The sequence below is a fragment of the Pseudophryne corroboree genome, chromosome 2, assembly GCF_028390025.1.
Source record: "Pseudophryne corroboree isolate aPseCor3 chromosome 2, aPseCor3.hap2, whole genome shotgun sequence".
Lineage (NCBI taxonomy): Eukaryota > Metazoa > Chordata > Amphibia > Anura > Myobatrachidae > Pseudophryne > Pseudophryne corroboree.
Window position 1 is genome coordinate 304,942,435 of NC_086445.1, and position 13,238 is coordinate 304,955,672.

Genomic DNA, 13,238 nt, shown 5'->3' on the forward strand with positions numbered 1-13,238 from the left:
GCAGATACTCACTGTTTTCCTGGCATGGTGAGTCCAACGCAGGCATGTTGAGGTGTTTGGAGGGCGGATGTATGATGTCAGGACCGGGACCTTCATTGCTGGATCCATCACACTGAGTGATATTTGCAGCTCTGGTCTTGATTTACTTGTAACTTTTTTAGCATAGCAGGGCTGCACAAGTGTTTGCAGCACTGCTATGCTAAAATACACTCCCCCATAGGCGACGCAAGGTTGATCGCATAAGCAGCAGAAAGTTGCTATGTGCGATCAACTCGGAATTACCCCACATGTGCACTGCAGGGGGGCATATGTAACATGTGCAGAGAGAGTTAGATTTGGGTGGGGTGTGTTCAATCTGGAATCTAAATTGCAGTGTAAAAATAAAGCAGCCAGTATTTACCCTGCACAGAAACAATATAACCCACCAAAATCTATCTCTCTCTGCAAATGTTATCTCTGCCACACCTGCAGTGCACATGGTTTTGCCCAACTGCTAACAAATTTGCTGCTGCGATCAACTCTGAATTATCCCCATAGTCTTTTATTCAATTGGTTAATGTCCACTACAAAAAGCCTAAGCTATGATCTTACTTTTTACTATATTTTAAAATCTGCAGAAAATAAATATATAGCAAAGAACACAAAGTCCTATTACATAACACAAGACAATGAGGTTATACAGAAAAAAATTACAGCATGATGAAACTAGATGTTCTAAGTCCATGGCTAATAAAAGTTTAGATTGGTGCTACTTAAAGGAGGGTCAACACAAATACAGTAAAGATATTTTAGACTAGTCACTTTGTCATCATTTATTGCTCAAAGTCAGGAACATCCAAGTGCCCTTGATGTGGCCTTTCTAAAATCTATTACATAATCAATTCAGTTTAGGCTGTTGACTATTTACCTTGAGCTATGATTTATTAGTCCTCGCCTTGCTGTAGCATAACCTCTTGATTAGCATTTAGAGCAAAATATACCTTGTTTAAATTTATATACTTCAAAGAAGCTTTAATATGAATTTATACTTAAAGTACTAAAAGATTGCTGTATAATTATTTGCTTATCAAGAGATAATATTTTGACAAATCTAATACATCATTTTCTTGTTTCTACTTTCCTGGAAGGAAAATTTTATTTTTTGGTGGTAAAATAGTTTATTTTGGCTAGCAAACATTTTGAACTATTAAAATTGCAGAAACATCATTTTTAATAGCATCTTAAGGCAAAAAGATTAATAACAGATGTCTTGAAGAAATTTTACTGTGAGAGAATGGCATTTAAATGACCCAATTATTTGACCTTTTTAAAAGCAAAACTGATATCAACCATTTAATTACCCTTTGATTTAATAAATGTCCTACATCCTAAATAGCCTGACCCTTATCTCAGAAGTCTGTCTTTATATCAGCAAACAAACCAACCAATCAATTAATCAATCAATCAATCAATCAAACCATTAATTAGTCAGGTATAAAAGACTGACTCTAGTATAATTAATACCAAATAAGTACTGAATTCACAAATATTGTGTATGCACTAAGTTCAAAAAGATATTTTTGGCTAATCCAGTAAACATATAGGGGGTCATTAAGGTGCGGTTGATGGTGCTATCACTGCTGCTTTCGTGGAATCTACAGTGATAGCACTGTCAGTTAATGCAGTAGGTGTCTATTACATGCAGATGCCTTCTGTTACACTAGTGATCTATGCTGCATCCTAGGATGCAACATTGGATCAAAGCACCCACCATTGGGTGGCAAGCTACCCTTTGCAGAGGCCTATGACGGAGATCCCTGGCCTCTTCCCACCCTCAAAACGTTGGCGACACACCAATATTTTTCCAAACAGAGCCCATCGCCACCCCCCAAAACGGCATCAGACTGTCAATCAATAACTGTCTGATGCCGTCCTGCAACTTATGCAGCTGGACCCATTCGCAAATGAGCAGAACGGGTTCTGTACATGCGCAAATTACCAACATCAGTATTGACCCCCATGGTCAAGTACATTGATATCTAGCAGTCAGTGTTTACAACACTGGACCAGTAGACAAAGTTTAATATGCTTCTCCAAAGAAGAGACATAGCATAAGTTATTCTTTTGTTTAAAAAACTGTGATTGAGTTTAGACACTTTGATTGTAGCCAGAAGCAATGGGTGGTTGCTCTTTACCGTGTAGCACAGTTTCTTCAAAAACTCAGTACACAAAGCACTAACAAAAATGAAGCCTGGAGGGCTGAGACTTGAGGCTTGAGATGGCAGGAACTATAAAAGTTTATAATTTATGTTTAGTGCATTCAACATTGCAGAAGTACAAAAAAATAAAAAAATATTGTAATATGACTTAATAACCAAATAGTAATGATATGTACAATAAATAATAGGGTTACAGTCTTGCAATGTTAACTATAGAATAGTAATGACACTTTTCAACTGTATGCACTTATTGCCTATAAAGTTTGGGATTGAATGTATTCAAGAGGATATAAGCATATAAAACATAATTAGGATAATGGGGTTTAGTCTCCCCTCTGATAGTTTGGACTTACTGTATGTTATACCTCTATACTTTGTTGAGGAATACTATATAAATGCTTTATGAGAACAGAAGACTTAGGGCTTGGCTATGAGCCTGATTCAGAAATGTATGCAAATGTACTCTGTTTGCAGCATCGGTTGTGCAAAAATTTGATAACACCTGGGAGTTGTAAAAGAGTGCTCATATCCAGCATCTCTTATCTGTGCTACTTTCCTACAACTATTGCTCGCACATCAGGTAGACTTGGACCATCTATATAGTAGTATGATGGAACAGCATGGCCGTAGGAAGTAAGACACCAGAGACATTTCTACTGTGTATGGGATCGCAGTTGCAAAGAATAAGTTAAAAATTGTTGTGGCATGCCTGTGTTATTGTTGCCACTCCCCCTTTACCTACATACACATGTGCAGAACATGGATACTCACTCAGCTGCAAAAATATTGGGTTTCTGTATATCTCTGAATCAGGCCCTATGTTTCTTAATGAGAATAGCACTGTTTACTAACTTTATCTGATTTATATATTTCATTTTTCGAATGTTATTCCAGATAAACTAAATAGTAAATCTATGAAGATCTGTGTTGGTATGATTCAAGCCAAGGTTCTAACCCTTTAAGAACCAAGTACCTAATTCAGACCTGATTGTAGCAGCAGATTTGTTAGCAGTTGGGAAAAACCATGGGGGTCATTCCGAGTTGATCGCACATAGCCACTTTTTGCTGCATCGTGCAATCAACTAGACGCCGCCTATGGGGGAGTGTATTTTAGCATAGCAAGGCTGCAATCGCTTGTGCAGCCCTGCTATGCTAAAAAAGTTTTGTGTAAAACAAGACTAGCCCTGAAGTTACTTACACTGTGCGATGGATCCAGCAATGAAGGTCCCGGAATTGACGTCAGACTTCCGCCCTCCAAACACCTGGATACGCCTACGTTCGCTGCTCCACTCCCAGGAAATGGTCAGTTGACACCCCGGAATGCCTTATGTATGTAACTCTTCTTGCAATCACGGCAGCAATCGATTTTGACATTATTCCTGTCGTTGCTGGGCAATGATGCACGTGCGAATTGTGGCTGGCGCACTTGCTCAGAACCGACCCATTTGCACCGCTGCGACAAACAGCAGCTTGTGAACAGGTTGGAATGACCCCTACGTGCACTGCAGGTTTGGCAGATATAACGTGCAGAGAGAGTTAGATTTGGGTGGGTTAATTTGTTTCTGTGCAGAGTAAATACTGGTTGCTTTATTTTTACACTGCAATTTAGATTTCAGATTGAACACACCCCACCCAAATCTAACTCTCTCTGCACATGTTATATCTGCCACCCCTGCAGCGCACATGGGGGGTCATTCCGAGTTGATCGCTAGCTGAAAATGTTCGCTGCACATCGATGATGCAAAAAAAGGCACTTCTGCGCATGCATATGCAGCGCAATGCACATGCGCAACGTACTTTCACATCGGCCGAATTAGTTTCACACAAGGTTTAGCAAAGCTTTTCCGTTGCACTGCTGGCCGCAGAGTGATTGACAGGAAGTGGGTGTTTCTGGGTGTCTGTTTTCAGGGAGTGTTCAGAAAAACGTAGGTGTTCCAGGAAGAAAGCAGGCATGGCAGGGCGTACGCAGGGCGTGTTTGTGACGTCAGAACAGGAACTGACCTGTCTGAAGTGATCCTTTCGTTCGCACTTCTGCTAAGCTAAAATACACTCCCAGAGGGTGGCAGCATAGCGTTTGCACGGCTGATAAAAACTGTTAGCGAGCGATCAACTCGGAATGACCCCCATGGTTTACCCCATCTGCTAACAAATTTGCTTCTATGATCAGGTCTGAATTAGGCCCCATGAACATGTTGCTATATCATTCTATATAATCACACTTCATGCTGCAAGCAGAGTTTTCAGTCTGTAATGATTTAATGAATCTGTGCTCATTACTATTTCAGCTTGATATTATTGGTATTATTACATATTCAAAACATTCTGATTTTGATGCAGCTGACATTTCTAATGTCAAACAAGGCTGTGAGTCAATTTAATTTTGATATTTGCAGCTTGAAATAAACTAGACAATAATTGATTCTACATATTTCTTATATTCTGACTTATTCTATCAACATGAATGTGATAAGCAGAATGAGGTAAACAATCAGCGGTATAACTTCCATTACCATCAACCAGAGGCAAGATATAGGTTACAGTATGATGTGGAGATGAGGTACATGTGGAGATGAAGAAAGAGGCAAATACTGTATGTGGAGAGGGCAATGGCAAACATAGCGATGGGTCAGAGACACACATGAAGAGACGAGGTAATAAGTACATACAGATGTAACCATGCTCATTTCACTGTGATGCAGCATGCTGCAACACAGCTTGCTGCATTGCATGTGATGCTGTGAGTATTTTCAGCCGGCAATTGCTCCACTAAGTCATAAAGGAATTAATGAATCGATTGTCAGCTGTGAATAGTCACAGCCTGGCACTCCATGCAGCATGCTCCATCACAGTAAGATGAGCATTGCTACATCTGTATGCAAAATTGTAGAAAGAAAGACAAAACAAATGAGTCAGTCAGTCAAACACACAATAGAGCGGTAAGAGAACAGCTGGAAAAGATTACTGTACTCAAATTGCATTCTACTGCAATGCATAATAAAAGCTCCAACCAAAACAGTTGCTGATGAATGAGGAGAGGAGGAGAAGTAGCGGTGGAAGCAGAGATACAAATGCTATAAGTTAGGCATTGCATTCCTACACAGGGCAAAGACACTTTGTCCAGGAGAGGAAGCTAATCCAAAAGATAGTGGACCCTAAGCCACGAGTCCCATGTGTCAGTACTTAAACCAGCTCTGTTGGTACTGATGATCCTGACTGAAAACTGCTAGGGTCTATGAATCAAAAGCAAAAGCAGTTTGCAATTCCATTGTAAGGGCCTTAAACTCTCCTGATTGCAATCCTACCCCTAGGTGCCACTTTCAGACTGGCACAAAGAGGTGACTGTCTCTGATTTCTCTGGGAATTACACCACTGTAAAGATATATTGTTATGCAGATTACTGTAATAGCTGCATTATCAGTTGATCTTCTGGTGCCTGATATGCTGTGTTAATGGACAGAACAGACAGTGTGGCATGGGTAAAACTTTTGTTTTAAGATTGAAATCACAGAAGTCAGAGGCAGCAAATGTTTCGGGACACATCTTTTCGACAACACGCCAGGAGGTACTGTAAATTTACTAATATCATATTTGCAGAACCACTGGGCTTTCTATGTTTAACTGGAAGTTTCGCAAAATGTACCAGTTTAGCACTGCCAAATCCCTTGGCCACAAACAACCATTGAGATTTAAAGAATCAGATTTATTAAGCGGCAGTTAACCACAGCAAAACCATCACAAAAATGCCACCAAAACTGAAAGGTTGACTCTGAAAGGAGTATTTGTCTAAAGCACTGCATAGATCAACAATTTTTTTTAATAGTGTAAGGGTTTCCCCCCAAATGTGTAGCCAGAATTAACAATTAAAGTCTAGGCTAGTAGGATAAAAATCAGGAGACAAAAGTGTGGGAAACCCACATACTTGCCAGGAGAATAAGAAATTACATTCTTGCTAGAACCCCAAGTTTGTGTGTTGCTAATAACCAATTAAATAGGCTGTTCTCATGCTCTGTCCAATCAGAGCACATCCATTCAGTTGAAGAGGATTGTCAGGCTCTATGCCTGTCATTTACACCAGTGTCTCTTAGGAGAAAAGTATGCTTTTTGATGTGGGTTTGTTTTTTGCAATCCATGACATGGATGCTGCCTTAATCAAAGAGGATGCTATCACTAAATTTATGTTAGTGGTAAATAGGTAAAAGAGGGTACAGCGGGGTGAGTTTTTTCAATAAAATACTTTAACATTCAGTGTTTATATGGATGTCATCATCATCATCATCATCAATAGTTTATTATTTTTTAGAAGTTAAATTCAAACCCCAGCAGGCCGTGGGTGCCAGTGTTTGATGGCACATATGATTATTTATGTGCCAGAATGCCATGGAAGCCTTTAAAGCCTGTATTATAGCAGTAAAGATATTTTTAAACATTTATCTATGAATACTAACTCAATATCTACTACACAGGAGTGTTGGGAATAGCTCTACTGCTATCAGTATGTCAATAGTACTCCTTTGGGGTGCATTTTATTTGCAAGCCTGATCTCTTCAGGGAATACAGCTCTGTGCTTCTTGGCCTAGAGCTGGTTGGCACTATGATGGGGACACCTCTACTGTAATGGCACAAGCCTACTGTTAGTTTGGAGGACTCTTATGCCCACCCCTCCAGATTTTACTAGTATCAGTCTAGGCTACAAGCACTAGTGTTGGTTACACTTTTGTGGAGATACACACACACACACACACGAGCAGTCTTAGGTGTGTGCAAGCAGGATGGGTGCCCAGGATGATGCTGCCTGAGGTGGCTACCATGGGATGCATGGGTGCTTGTTGCAGCCAACACCATTGAGGGAGACAGTCAGACACTAGAGGTCCCACTTGACTTCTAGTGTCTGGAGGAGAGCAGGGAGACAGATGCTAGCAGTCAAGTGGGACCTCTAGCATCCGACTGTCTCCCTAAATGGTGTCGGCTGCAGTGGGAGCCCACGCATCTCATGGCACCTGCTACAGTCAGGGTGCAGTGTGTGGGTGGCACATAAACCTCATGTGAATGAGCAGAAAACCCTATGGCAATGAGCAGGAAACCCATGGCAACGATCATGAGACCCCTGGCAATGAGCATGAACCCCCTGGCAATGAACAGAAACCCCTGGCAACTAGCATGGAACCCAGAGCATGAAAACATTGACAATAAGCAGGAAACCCTTGGAAATGAGCATGAGACCCCTGGCAATGAGCAGTAGATCCCTGGCAACGAGCCTGGATCCCATAGCAGGAAATCCTAGGAAATGAGCATTATATCGCTCACAAAGAGCAGATAATTTAAAAGTAATTAGAAGCCTTACTGTGGAGCATAATTTGTAAGGGACATTATTGTGTGTGGTGGATAAAATTATGTCATGTGCATAACTGTATGTGGCATAACATGTAATGGGCATTACTGTGCATGGCATAATATGAAATGGGCATTACGATGTGTGGCATAATGTGTAATGGGTGTTATTGTGTGTATCCTAATATGGAATGGTTATTATGGTGTGTGGCATAAGTTGTAACAGGCATTACGGTGCATGGCATAACGTGTAATGAGCATTACGGTGTGTGGCATAATGTGTAATGGGCTTTACGATGTGTGGCATAATGCATAATGGGCAATACGGTGTGTGGCATAATGAAAATGGGCAATATGGTGTGTGGCATAATGTTTCATGGGCATTACAGTGTGTGGCATAATGCGTAATGGGCACTATAAAGCATGGCATAATGTGTTATGGGTATTATGGTGTGTGGAATAATGTGTCATGGGCATTACAGTGTGTGGCATAATGCCAATAGTGTGTTATTCTGCCCATAGGTCTTTTGTGTTAGAACGTAGTCGATCTTGGGAAGAATCCTTGTTGCCATCCCAACGTGAGCCGTGAATTTTGCATCAACAATTTCCTAATTTGAAGTCGAACGCAAGTGGCTCTGAATTTGCAAGTGAGCTCCCTGGAAGTGTTATCTGGAATGCAAGCGTCACTGCCTGCATGATGTAGATTATGCCGGACCATAAATGTCCCAGAAGTGGTGCATGGAACACAGGCATCGCTGCTGTGGAATGCAGGAAATGCTGCTGTGGAATGCAAGCAGCACTGCCTGCTTGACACCGTGTTAAAACATCAAATCATTGCATTCATTGGACCCAAGGGACACTGGTTACTGGTTATCTTTTTCCTGGGGAGCCATAGGCATAATTCTATTCTTTAAATAGTGCTTTGGAGATTTTTCTACACATTTCCGGTCTGGCCCTGCATTTCTGAGATTAATTCCTACATATGTTTTTGTAAAATAAACTTAATTTTACTAACTGTATCCCACAGAAAGGTGGGAGTTACATAAATGAATAAGTATTTGATCTGTGCCAAATTGTTTTGATGTATGTTTTTTCATAAATAGATAATTATTCACAATGTCACTTCCTGTGCCCCCTATTGGTCATTGCCTAGCTAAATAGCATGAGGCCTCACAGTGCCCGCATGTCCTGAGGAAAGCTCCTGCTGATCCAAAACATGTTTACATTTACTGGGCACTGTGACACTTTGTTTATCAGGATACAAGGATTGCAGTCATCCATCATTACTTTATTTATTTGATGGTCTAGGACAGTATCTATTGGATACTGTTTGGTGTTCTTTTTTATGGATTTGAATTTTTAAAATAAACTTTTTCGAATTTTTTAACTTCTTTTGTATGTACAGCTAATTCATTTTTTGTCATGCATACCCACACTCCTATTTTTGCCATGCGTCAGAGGTGTGCACTAACCCTGACTTGCATGGGAAAAAAAATAAACTTTCACCCTGGATGCAAAAAGGTCTAGAGCAAGCTCTGCATGTGCACATGCGCGCACACACACACACACACACACATACACACACACACACACACACACACACACACACACACACACTTTTTTTCAGTTTTTTTTTACAAAAAGAATGAAGCAAAGAACAGGGCTGCAACCAAGATATCTATGTAGCACTGTAAATGCATTGTGTTTTGGGGCCAGTTTGTAGTAAGTCAGCCTTTTGGGGACCATAATAGATCAATAAAGAGCTTAGTTTAAACAAACTTTAGTAAATTCAGTAGTTTGGAGTGAAAATCCTCTATCTATCTCCTGTGGATCCCAGCAGCAATGCTAGTGATTGAGTAAAATAAAAAACTTCAAACATTTGGAAAATCACTACAAAATTGTTAAAATAAACAAATATGTGAAACTATTAGTTCTAAAACACACAACACTAAAATGTAAATCTATCTGTATCTATGGTCCAAGATATAACAACAAAAAAATAATTAAAACTTTAAAACTATGTTAGTAGAGAGTTTGCTGTTTTAGAAGTAAATTAAATCCAGAATTACAGAAAGCAGTAATTAGGTGAAAAGTGAAATAAATGTACTGTATGAATCAATTTGAAACATCTGACTTTGATTTGAATGAAAAATGCAAAGAATTTGAATAACAATATACAATAAGATTAGGCCTTTTGCTTATCTGAAGAGTCCATTTTTTAACTGAATGTTACTGTTAATGTAGAGAGTAGAAGTGGTGAGTACAAAAGGTGACTGTACTGCTAGTAGAACTAGACAATATGGAACTGAACCAGGACAACAAACAAGGACCCATTCAGAGCTTATGCACATAAACTACAGTGGAAATAATTGAAAACTTAAACACATAACCTGATCCAGTGATTCTGAAAAACAAAAGCAGACACTAGAAACACAATAAATAATATATTATCATCTAGAAATAACTGACAGGTACACAGTTATTTCCGAAGTCTTTTCCAAGTGGCAGTACCAAAACCTGCTGTTAATCTAGCAATATAGTATGGAGCACCTATTTCTGCACTTTTTACTCTAGATTTGTATAAATCTTTTTAGAATTCAAGTACAGTAGTTAAAGGGGAAGACACAGACAAATGGAAAGTCTTAAAAGTGAAGAGAATACCAAGATTATATTTTGTGGGTGAATCGAATGTGAAAATCCTATCCAGCGAAACATCTATAATGGGAGTCAAGGTGTGGCACCAATGCTACCCCAGGGCATCAAACAAAATTAGGCTTACAGAGTGCTCAGGACTTGCTCTACCCTATTTACTTGAGAGAGTTAAATGCAGATAGATAGATAGATAGATAGATAAATGTATATATAAAAGATCTGTAACTAAACTTTTTGATGCCCCGTGGCAGAGAGAGAATTGGTCCCCCCACCACAATATTTCAAATAGGCACATAAGGTGCATGCCTCATGGGGAAGGGGCATGCACCAGATCCCAGGAAAACCCATGCTATGATGCCCCTTCCCACATTACATATATATATATATATACTGTGTATATATATATATATATATATTTATATACTGATGTGTCCACATACATCTTTGCTATATACGACCATATATGGCGTGGTTTTGCATGACATAGACTCAGAGATTTAGCCATGCATTGTGATTTTTCTTAATTTGCTTCTTTAATATATTACTTTATACATATTCTATTATGGCAAGCAATTCCATTGGCTCATTACTCGTAAAAAACAGCTTAGCCGTGTTTTGCCAAATTGAGCAAAATAGCAAATATGTAAGTGGACACATCATATATACATGCAAAAGCCCTCACTCACTCACTAACTGACTGACTCATCGCTAATTCTCTTACTTCCTGATATGTTAGGATGCAGAAAGTTACAGTAGCATAGGTATTCTTCAGGTGGGAAACAGGAAAACTACAATAATAAAACTCTCCTAAGGGAATGAAAAGAGGGTTGAAATAATGACATCAATAATGATGCATGTCTTGCATTACATGAATGATCATGCCCAAATGGACAATCAGATCAAAATTTGGATTGAACCTCCAGTGTGTACAATTTATTAACCAACAAAAATGGTCCTGTCACTTTTTACCGTTCCTGCTACAGGTGCTCATCGGGTAACACCAAGAAACATGGATTAATATTTACTTACATTAAGACTTTACATCTCTATAGATTTTAAATAGAAAAAAGTAAGACTCTTTTGTGGGTGCACTCTTAAGACTGATTAACAATGATCAGGATATGATAGACATATTAAAACATGACTTTTAATGACAATGGTTAAAATCTGGTATCCAAAATTAGAAGCAACAAACAAACAACATGTAGTATAAAAACCTTTGGTCTCAAAAAATATATATCAGGAGGAATAATAACCAAAATAAACTCCTTAATAGGATTATGAGAACCAAAACCACCAATTCCGCAAACTGGTAATAGGAGTAGAAACTACAATTCAGGTAGATAGGCTCGTACTCATAAATGGGTATTAGGTGGCTTGTTTAACAAGCCTGTGCGGTGAAAAATACGTTCCATGGCCGGAGACGCAGACTCCCCACTGCAGGGGGAGCCACGGTTAGCAGCAGGAGTATACAGCGGCTGGGATCGAATAAGTGCCTAAGCACGAAATGCGTTTGACCCCGTGAACGGAAGTGACCCACTGCCTTGACCAGAAGTGACCCGCTGCCATGATCGTGCTACACTGCTACACTGAAGCATAGACAAGCGATACTATTGAGACCAGCCAAGGAAGTGAAACTGATCACACCAGCAAGGTATAGGTAGGGACAGCTCAGCCAATATTACCTGCTGTTAAAAACCCTGAGGCATGAAATTGGAATCCTAAATGTCTTGCATTACAAATCAATTCCGGACAATAATATAAAATTTCAAAAAAGAGTTGTAAACACACTGGTATTCATTTTTTTATTTTATTTATTTCTCACCCTTAACCCTTTCATTCTCACAGCGCTCCTATTATATATATATTGTTATTAGGTTGTGCCAGATATAAAGACAGGAAACTGAAATGAAAAGAGAGATTAAAGGAAGATAAGAGCAGTGATTCTGTTGTCAGTGTTGGGCAAGGAGTTTGGGGTTAAATAAATTATTCTACTAAACTCAGTATTCCCTGGTGGTCCTCAATCCAGGTACTGACCAAGCCCAACACTGTTTAGCTTCCAAGATCGGATGGTATTGGGTGTCTTCAGTGTGGTATGATAGTAGATTATAGACTGTTAGGACGCATCAACTCCCTGGATCACTAATGAGAGATCACTATCGGGAAATTTGATGGATAAGATAAAGTGGGAAATAAGCATAAAGGTGGATCTGCTGCCAACATTAGGCAGAGATGAAATGAAATATTTAAATTGGCCATGTCACTACTCCGGATCATTGGTGAGAGTCCACGAATAGAGAGGAGAAAGTTACAGTGCCAAAAGAAGAATAGATAATACACATAAGTATACTAGAGATAAATAGCAAATAACAATATGCACCAAGATAAAACGTGAGGCAAAGGAGGCGCCACTTGTCACTTCTAGAAACACATAATAAAATGCTTACACAATAAAATCCCCACAATGGGAAAAACGACAAGTAAATCAAAGTCCACCTTCCATGAAGATGGATACTAAAAAGATAGTAAAAGAACACAGAACATAGTGTATTCCAATTTAATTAGTTGACATAGCTTTATTGCTTCTTGGTCTCACTCACATGGTGTAAAAGTTTAATTTGCATGTAGAAATCAGTGCATCAAGATGATTCAACTACATAAATATGCACACAGCATAAACTCCAATTTGCACTTAAAAAAGAAAGATAGAAAATAGTGCAATAAGATATTATATATAAGGGTGCCACATGATTTATGAAATATTAATAAAGTCCTATTTAGTAAATGCGGAGGTGGAGATATTATTCCTACGATACCTCTGTAAGACTATACACATTCATATCATGGGTATCAATGATCTCTTAGTCCACGATTGGGTCTCTCAATAATAGAATCAGTATTAGAGATTATATGTGATGTTAACAGCTACAGGCATACTGATGAGTAACGCTGAAACTACCTATCTTGAACATTAACGTAATACCAATCCCATTAGTGGGAAATATATAGCATATATAAAAATGCTTTTTTGGAAAGATAAAATAGTACAGAAATAACAAA

At 39.0% G+C, this 13,238-nt stretch overlaps 1 protein-coding gene and 1 pseudogene across 1 annotated transcript in view; both read right to left on the reverse strand.

Moving 5' to 3' along the window:
• Positions 1-13,238, reverse strand: part of LOC135050755 (protocadherin-9-like) — a 1,419,038-nt gene that overhangs the window by 214,614 nt on the left and 1,191,186 nt on the right. The window lies entirely within an intron of this gene.
• LOC135051680 (5S ribosomal RNA) lies at positions 12,167-12,285 on the reverse strand (annotated as a pseudogene).